This window comes from Rattus rattus, chromosome X (genome assembly GCF_011064425.1).
Source record: "Rattus rattus isolate New Zealand chromosome X, Rrattus_CSIRO_v1, whole genome shotgun sequence".
In the NCBI taxonomy this organism is placed as follows: domain Eukaryota; kingdom Metazoa; phylum Chordata; class Mammalia; order Rodentia; family Muridae; genus Rattus; species Rattus rattus.
In genome coordinates, this window is record NC_046172.1 from 37,049,715 (window position 1) to 37,059,397 (window position 9,683).

General features: G+C 37.7%; 1 pseudogene; it reads left to right on the top strand.

Annotated features, from left to right (window-relative positions):
- The first annotated feature begins 538 nt into the window (after positions 1 to 538).
- Positions 539 to 9,683, top strand: part of LOC116889157 — a 61,087-nt pseudogene continuing 51,942 nt past the window's right edge.

The window sequence follows — 9,683 nt, forward strand, 5'->3', positions numbered from 1 at the left end:
AAACAAAACAAAAAGATATGGTGACCTTAGAAGTATAAATTGTGGTGGCATGCACCTTTAATCTCCGGCACTCACGGGGGCGGCAGAGACTAGCGGAACTCTGAGGCCATCCTGGTCTACAGAGTAAGTTCCAGGGCAGCCAGAGCTACACAGAGAAACCCTGTCTTAAAATAACACCGAAAAGTCTGTACTGCAAGTCCTTCACAGGCAGAGAGGTTATTTTGAACTTGTAAGGGGATGGAGCGAGGAGATAGGGAAGCTCTGTTATAGGCATGGACGTGGAAGCACACCTTCAAGAACGTGGACAGCTGGTGCTCTGGAGATCAGCCACCAGCCACCCCTGGAAAACACTCCAGCTTGGGCCACTCTATGACGCAGGCGCAGAAGCCCATTGGGGGGAGGGGCGGAGCCTGCGCCCACATCAACGGGGGCAGGAGGGGGGCAGGGAGTGGGGCCAGGCAAGTCTCATGAGGCCGCGCCCTTGTTCATGGGTGTCTCCAGCCGCCCTTTGGCCTGGCTGCCTGGCGGCCCAGGGGACTTGGTTCTTTAACTGAGGGATGTGTTTTCGCACTCGCTTGGTCATGGAAACGTGGTCCAAGCTGCTGGACGGGACCACGCCGTCCCGTCGCTGGACTCGAAAGCTGGTATTGAATCCTGCCGCCTCTGCTGCTATTTCCTGTACAGACTAAACTTTGGGGGCTTGGAGAGTGATGATCGGTTCCGGACCCCGCAGTAGGTGTCACTTCTACATGGTGGACAAGTGTAGCCTTTGGAGGTGTCAGGTTTCAGTCGTAGATCCTCCCTGCACCTAAGCAAAATAGCCAAGTAAGTGGTGCCCGGCGGAGGTTGGGTGAATGAGGCAGAGACTCTGGGACTTTTAGACCCTAATTGTGGATGCTACCACAAAGGGTGGGGGGCTGGAGTTGGGCCACCCCCAAGGCTTCCTTGGGAGTTCTTAGTCCACCCTTTGTGGGTGTGAGGATGGAGGTGGGTTCCTGTGAAGAAAGAAATGGTTTCCCCTGATCAGATTTCGGGAGAGTTAGTGGTTACCCCAAAAGCCACAGCTTGGGGTGTTCCTAGTCCCGGGCTTACAGTCGTGTAGGATGTTGTGCAAACCAAAAGATATCCTTAAATATCTGAAAGTCCCTCAACAGTATTGTCTCTTTCTTCCAGGGAAGAAAGTACATTGATAAGTTGAATAATGATTCACAGAAAGTTTGGTTAAACAGAAAAGTGGTTAAACAAAATGGTCAGAAGGTCAAACTTTTTTTTCTCAAGCTTATAAAGATTTTTTTTGAAAGTCATCTCCCCAAACTTTGTAAAGTTAATAGATACTCATGTTTATTTTTAAAAAAAAGAACTCGAAGACTTTCTTATGGAGAATTTTGTAGGGAAGCTTCGTTAAGATGTGGAAGAGGGCACAGTTGGGTTGAACGGAAAAAATGGGGTGTACTGCCAATTGGGTTTTCATTGTTTGTCTTTCTGTCCTGTTTGTGACTAGTGGCCACTCTCCAAAAAAAAAAAAAAAAACACGTCAAAGTAGAAAGATCATTATGAGAAAATTGGGGCCTGCTGCATCTGTGGATAATGTTGCCAAAAAAAGTGATCAGAGCACACAGATACAAACCATATCATATTTGTTTTTCCACAACCCACTTTTCTAGGGATTATTTGAATTCTCTGTAAATGACCAATTTCAGTTGTTGTGCGCTTGTTCTGTGCTAGTATTCGAGTGAAGCAACAGTTATACTTTCAGAAGCATTTTGGAATTACAGTTTATTTATTTATTTATTGGCATGGGAACTGGACAGATCTGACAAAATAGCTGAGATTCTATGGTCCTCCTACTTTGATTTTGCTACCTAAATTAACATGATTACAAATGTTGCTTCCCTACACCTGGCTACTTCCCAGTTATGAACCTCTAAAGATAGTAGCATGTTGCTACTACATACCATGAATGAAAAAAGCCAGGATTGATTTTGCCTCCTTAAGTAGTTTCATAGTACAAGTTAACTACTTTGGAGTTGGTTTAGAAGACAGATTTGCTTTAAAAAATATTTCAGTTTCATTGATTTCCTTGCCTGAGGAAGATATTTTTAAAATGTAGCTACCTCAATATACTTCCTGTTGGAAACAAAACCTACCATTTCAAGGAGATTTTTGTAATCATAAAAAGTAGATATTATAGAACAATTAAGGCTAATTTTAAATCATTTTAATAAATGAAAATATCATGATACATTTTTTTTTACTCAATGAGAGTTAGAAGGAGGATGCCAGTCTGATCCAGATTTGTGTTGTGATCGAAGAATTGATGGTAGTTAGAGAGATGGGGGATTTAAATTGTCTTCATTATACTTGTCTTTGTATTTACCAGAATTCTTATGTTCAGGGTTGTTAAGGATGTTCTAAGGATGTTAGGACAGTGTTGCTTGCTTTGTTGAGACAGGGTCTCACTATGCAGCCCTGGTTGTCCTGGAACTCTATGTAGACCATGCTGGCCTCAAACTCACAGAGACACACCTGCCTCTGTCTCCTGGATGATGGAACTAAAGGTGTGCATCACCATATTTTAGAAAGTAGATGCAAAGTGCTGCTTTTGGAATTGTATTTAAAGATCTTAGTAAAGCAACTGCATTCAATCAAAAATAAAAATTTGCAATAATCAATTTTCAGAATAAGATTTTCCTGACATGGTTTTCAGTATATGTACAATCATTAAGTAGTGTTATAACAACAGGTCATTACAGTTTTATAACCCCTTGTTTAAGCATTTGAAGTACTATATATTTTAGCACATTTCTAATTTTCTCATCTGGGACTTTTCTCTTAACAAATTCAAGATTATTTAGGTAGTTTTGACTCTGGTAAGAATCAGCTTCATGAAAATTCATCCTCAGTTTGTCTCTGTAGTAGCTTAGTGCAGCTTTTACACAAAAGTATGAGAGTTGATTTTTAGAAACCTTAGTCCAACTTGGAAGCAAGCATTGATCTCATTATATGTAATGGTTTTGAAAGTGTTATCTGAATGTATCAGTAGCATGAATGAACATAATTATCAAAGGGTGCTGGCTAGTGTTACAGCATGCCCTTACAGTACAGTAGCACTATTGAATTTGCATCAGGTCGCTTGAAACCTGTTTGTGGTTGGGGGGGCTGTCTCCTTTTTCAAAGACTTCCAGGAAAACTATCCCATAATCTGGGATAACTTGGAGGAGCTGTAGTGAAATATCCAGTAGGGTTTAGTGCAGGGATAAGATGTAAGACTTTGTGGGTATGAAGACATTTTCTCATTTGAAACTGAATTTAATATTAATTAAGAAACCATAAATTCTTATAAAAATATTTTCACTATTTTCTCCTGTACAGATATGGGCAATAACTCCCACTCCAAGTGCTTACTTTGTGCCGCATTGCCCATGGCACCACACAGCAGACTTTCATGCTGTGTGATGGGTTCTGGGAATTCTGACAGTGGTACCTTACGATTTACAAAGTCACTCTACATCTTGCACCTTGATTTGTGAATAAGCACATGCGTATTCCATCTAACTTTTAAAATGTTTACATACATTTCAGCATAATTAGTTTTTCCTTTGTAATTCTAATTGTCTGTTTATTCTCTAACAATAAATTATTGTTCTACATTCTCAGAAGTCTATGGCTTCCAGACATAATGATGTTCAAGATTTAGAAGCCCAAGTTTTAATGTTTTTTCTAACACTGTCCTATGCCATCCCAACAGCTTTCTCAGTGTTATAGATAATTGCTTTTCTTTCTTAGTTTCCAAGCCAGCACCTTATTGGGAAGGAACAGCTGTGATAAACGGAGAATTCAAGGAGCTCAAATTAACTGACTATCGTGGGAAATACTTGGTTTTTTTCTTCTACCCACTGGATTTGTAAGTAATACATACAAGTAGCCACTAATGAAGTGCCAATCTTTGTCATTTGTTCTTTAAGAGCAATAAATGGGCTTTTCAGCTGATAGTTCTTAATAAGTCGAGCTGAAAGAAGGAAGATAATATCTACTACATATCTGAGTCATAAGAACAAGAAAATAAACTTGTAATATTTCAGCAGGCAGTTATTGTGAGAGTACATACATAATTCTATTTACTATAGAGACTTTGATAATTTATATGCTATGTTGTTTTCCTGAGTTTTGAACATTTTAATATTAATATATATTTAATATATATAATACTTTTTTGATTATGGGGGTTCAGTTCTAAAGACATTATTTGAACAATTCGTATAAGAATCAACTCAAAAGTGGGTAGCATAGCTTTAATCACATTGAGGTTTATTTTGAAAATATAATTCAATAAAATTAAAATTCGGATTCTTTTTTTTTTCGGGCTGGGGACCGGAGACAGGCCTTGAGCTTCCTAGGCAGCGGCTCTACCATTGACTAAATCCCAGCCCAAGAATTAAATTCTTGACAAGTGTAAAAAGAAACTCCCCCCTAAAAGAATTAGTTATCTGAACCTTATATTTTTTTCCTATATGAATTTTAGGGGTTATATATAAAGTAACTAAAAGATCCCTCTACCTTTGATACTGCACCTTTCTTTTTCCAGTAAGATGAATCTAGAACTATGTAGGTGAAATAGTGTATACTCTTTGTAAGCCAAGAGTTAACATTTTCCCTGTAGGACAAAGAACAGTAAGTAATTGTAAGCTTATTATCTCTGCAGCTGTCCATCTTCCTCATTCAGGGCTGGGAGCTATAGATAAAATATACATGGTGATTGTTGCTTTGCAGCAGAGAAATTTGACCAAATAAGGATAGGCTTTGGCCAGTAGAACAAAGTTTGCCAACCTTCTCGTACTAAGCCAAGTGGAAAGAATTTTAATAAAAATTAGGACATTAAAGCCAAAATAAGTTCTTTCGAATAAGCTTATACTCCGGCTCCATTAACTAAAAGATTAAGATCATTTCTAATGGAAACCAGAAGTAGAAATTTTGAGATAATAAGAAACAGGGCAGAACTGATCATTATCTCTTTTAAAAAATACTGAAGTATATCATTTAGTCCAGGTTACCAAAGACAGTACTGTTCGTTTTCACATCAGTGTGCTGTGCTTGAACAACTTGAGTTATTTTAACCATTATTGGGCTCAAGTAGGAACTTGTCCATTAAAACATTATATGTTTTTCACAATTTTGAGCCATAACCATAAAGATTTAAGACTCACATATTTCATTTGTCGCAGTACACCCTGGATACATAACTGGGAGGTAACATTCAGTCTGTGCACAAGCACAATGATGCTTGATGTTAAAATACTGAAAAAAATCCACATAAAGTGATAAATAATCACTTTTCCCACATAACTTTCCAATTTGGTTTTCCCAAGTGGTCCCTTTCTAAAAATTTGAGATCTAAACCTAAGTTCAAGTTAAGATTGAATATCACTACTGAACACACACACACACACACACACACACACACACATACACCCATACACATCCTAATAAATGACTCTACCCTATGTACGTGTATTATAGTTTTGTATTTTAATACTGGTTGCAGCTCTCTAAATTAGTTTAATGCTAATTTGATTGCACTACCACCCAGGAGGAGCTGGAGAGATGGCTCAGTGTTTAAGAGCACTGGCTGTACTTCCAGAAGACCAGGGTTTAATTTCCAGCATCCACATAACTTCTCACAACCCTCTGTAACTCCAGTTTCAGGTGACTTAATACTCTCTCTGGCTTCCATAGGTACCAAGCACATACATGTTACACAGACATGCCTGCCAGCCACTGCTCATAAAAATAAAAGAAAAGAGAAACTTTCATTACTGCCAGAGTAATACCCTCTCAACCTGCCATTCTGATAAAATTTTATATTACTGTGGACAGTAAATTTATGAAAGAGGACATATTCAGAATCAGGACATAGGACTAAAGTATATTGCCTGGTCTGTAAAATACATGTAGAGGCTGGCCCATAGGAATAAGAAAAACAAGTAACAAGATGATATAGACATTGTTTAGATCCTTTCAAATCTATAAAGTACTGGACTACAGAATATTAAAAACTTATGAAATAGGGGTGCTGCTGTGAGGAAGTAGGAAACACATTGGCTACTCACTGAACAATAGAATTATAAGAAGAATCACTTAGTTTAGAAATGCTGCTAGAGGAACTCAACATTTCTTTCAAAATATTTCCGCTAAATAGTCTTAGAATTTCACTTGGAGAAAACTTAGTTTTTCTTAAGGTGTGTTTTTGTATGCTGAGTGCCTGTAATAAACAAAAACTCATTTGAAAGTTCGTCCAGGTATATGCTTATTTTGAGAATACTGACTTGTTTTCTTTTTCCAAACTTTTAGCACCTTTGTGTGTCCAACTGAAATCATCGCTTTTGGGGATCGAATTGAAGAATTCAAATCTATAAATACTGAAGTGGTAGCATGCTCTGTTGATTCTCAGTTTACTCACTTGGCCTGGTCAGTGTTTTGCCTTAAAACTGGGATAAAATTAATAGGTTTACTTCTTAGTCTTGTTTAGATAGCTCCTAACATGGTAATATTATATATAGTAATTATAAATTGGGTATCCTTAATGTGAAGAAAAAGTAAAACATTCCATTTTCTGTTAAGTAGACATCAGTGTGTTAGTTCAAATTCATTAGCTTTTATACTTTTCAAAAGAGTAATTTTAAAAAATGAATTTTAGACTAGTATGACTCAAAACAGAAGGATCTCTGAGATCAAGACTAGTTCAGGCTACAAAGTGAGATCCTGTTTCAAAATACAAAACTAAAAAAATTAGTTCTAAAGGTAACCTGTAAAAATATATTATCATGAGAAAATGTTTCACCTAACAAGCTGCCAAGAAAGTGCAAGTAAAAATGAGAAGACCTGCCATTTCTTCGTGACTGATAAAACTCAACACTGCTAGTGGTGTAAAGGAATGGCACTCCAGCATAGTAGAGATTCCAGCAATTCCGGAGAACAGCTTGGCGACATGTCTCAAAACCTGAAAAGTGTATGACAATATATGCATTTTCAATAATGTCAGCAGTTCTGTGCTAAAATATTTTCACATAGTGAAGATAATTGAAAATTCTTTTGATTTTAAAATGCAATGTTCAGTTCATTAAACTTATAAATACAAAACACAGGTGTTTTTGATAAACACACTAAAGCTTTTTGGTAAACACACTAAAGCTTTTTTAGTTGGAGGTTAGTTTCTTATCATAATTATCCTGCACACCTTATGTGCACACCCTTTAAATTAACAGAGACGAGACGTTTAAGAAAATGTAGTATTCATTCCAGCAGTATTCATAAAAGAAAAATGTAATCAGTTTTATGTCTGTCAGTAGAAATCAGTAAAATATGGTGTTTCATAGATTTTTAAGTGCCTTGTATGTAAAAGATCTGGATATACTACCCAGTAAGAAAAAAAAAGGCACAAAAATTGAAAGTACAGTTGCCTGTTTTTGTTTTAAGGGAGGGGGCATATGTATATAGTTATATTAATATACTTTTATGTATAGAAAGTGGACTTTTAATACATGCCATTTACTTATCACTGAGAGGCGAAGTGTTCGGTCTATTACAGGATCAATACCCCTCGAAGACAAGGAGGACTGGGGCCAATAAGGATTCCACTTCTTTCGGACCTGAACCATCAGATCTCAAAGGACTACGGTGTATACCTTGAGGACTCTGGACATACTCTTAGGTACCCTTCAGTGGTTAACGTTTTGAAAAATCCAAGTACATTTATAATCCCCCTAGAAATAGGTGATGATTAGGAGTCAGAAGATAGATATTTTGGTCAAATATATTATTTTGGTCTATTTGCAGGAATGTTGTAGATTGCCTTTAAATTGTCGATGCCCTATTTCAACTAAACCCAAGTTGCACAGTTAGAGCTGGAGGCCTTTGGCAACCTCTCTAGTTTACAGTCAAAAGAAAGCAGAATGTGTGGATTCCTATAAATTTAGTCACAGTTCTAGAATAAGTTGATAGCAAAGACCAGACTGTGATCTCCTAACTCCTGTAGTACTCCTCTCAACTGGCTCTAGTAATGTTTTTCTAATGCATACTTAGTACTTCAGAAACCCATATCTTTGGAGACACTAAGGCAGTATTCACCCAGTAGTCTTTTCAGCCTTTTTGCTTTTTTGGTTTTTTGAGCCAGTGTATCCCTAGCCGGCCTCAAACTCAAGGATCTGCTTGTCTCTGTCTCCCAGCCACTCCAAGCTTTACCCAGCAGCTTTCACTGGAGTACATGAGTACAAAATAGTATTCTATGACAAAAAGGACAATTTTAACCTTAAAAGTTGTTAAACATTAACCAAGTAATATTACCTAATAATGAATTTGCCATTTTATTTTTATTAATAGCTTTTCTTTTTTTGAGATAAGGTCTCTCAACCCAGGCTGGCCTTGAAGTTGAACTACATAGTTAAGGATGACCTTGAATAACTAACTGTCCTGCTTCTGCTCCCCAAATGTTGGTATTATTTAAAGTCAGGTTCAAGGCTTTTTTCCCCCTTCAAAGAGAAAGACTGTGTATTGCTTTCTGAGGCAGAGTCTTAGGTATATCCTTGGCTAGCCTGGAACTGGCTGACTCCTAACTCAGATCTAGTTTGCCTTTGTTTCCCTGGAGGCTGGGACTAAAGACAAAGGTCACGCGTGAGATTAAGAAGTAACTTTTCCTAAACAGTCATTAATTATATGTAATATAGGATTTCATTATAATATTTTCATATGTGTATATAATGAATCTATCACTGATCATACAGAAAGTCTCCATTATATACTCTTGCCCAACTCCTGCTAACCCTCTCCTAATTATTCCTACTTTTATGTCTTCTTTGCCCGTGCGTGTGTCTGTGTGTGTGTGTGTGTGTGTGTGTGTGTGTGTGTGTGTGTGTGTGTATGTATGTGTGTGTCTCAGTATATTTAAGTAGGGTGGTTAATAGAACCATGGAATCCTTGCCAGTGGTTCAAAATGTATTTCATTCCCCCAAACAACCATTAACTGCCTGTAGATACACAAGGGTTAAGCCCTTCCATTGTCTTCTTATAGATCCTGAAGGGTGAAAGGCAGCCCTCCTCCCAAACATTTTTCTTAAATTAGATATATGGACATGTCTGTGTGTGGATAGACATGTGAGTGATGGTGCCTTCATAAAGAGCCATCAGATACTCTGAGTTGTAGTTACAGGCAGTTATGAGCTTCCTTAAGTGGGTGATGGGAAGACATGGGTCTTCTAGAGGAGCAGTATGTGCTCTTTTCCTTTTTTTCTTTTTTTTTTTTTTTTTGGAACTGGGGACTGAACCCAGGGCCTTGCTTCTAGGCATGGCTCTGCCACTAACTAATCCCCAACCCCAGTATGTGCTCTTAACTGCTGAGCTATCTCTCCAGTTCCCCAAAATAAAATTTTTAAACTACTATTTAACAGTGAGTAATAATACAGAAAGTATACAGTAGATGGGGGAAGAGGAGTGTATGTGGCAATAGACTAGGTAATAGTATACTACCGATTCTATATAGCAGAATACTTACCTTAACTGAGAAGAAATAGATGCCTTTACCATCCTGTGCTTCTGAGGGCTCTTTATTATCGATGACAAAGGAGTCTAAGACAGATTACTACTCTGAATAGCCTTCCTGGGTAGATCAGTAACTTAATACGTAACTTCTA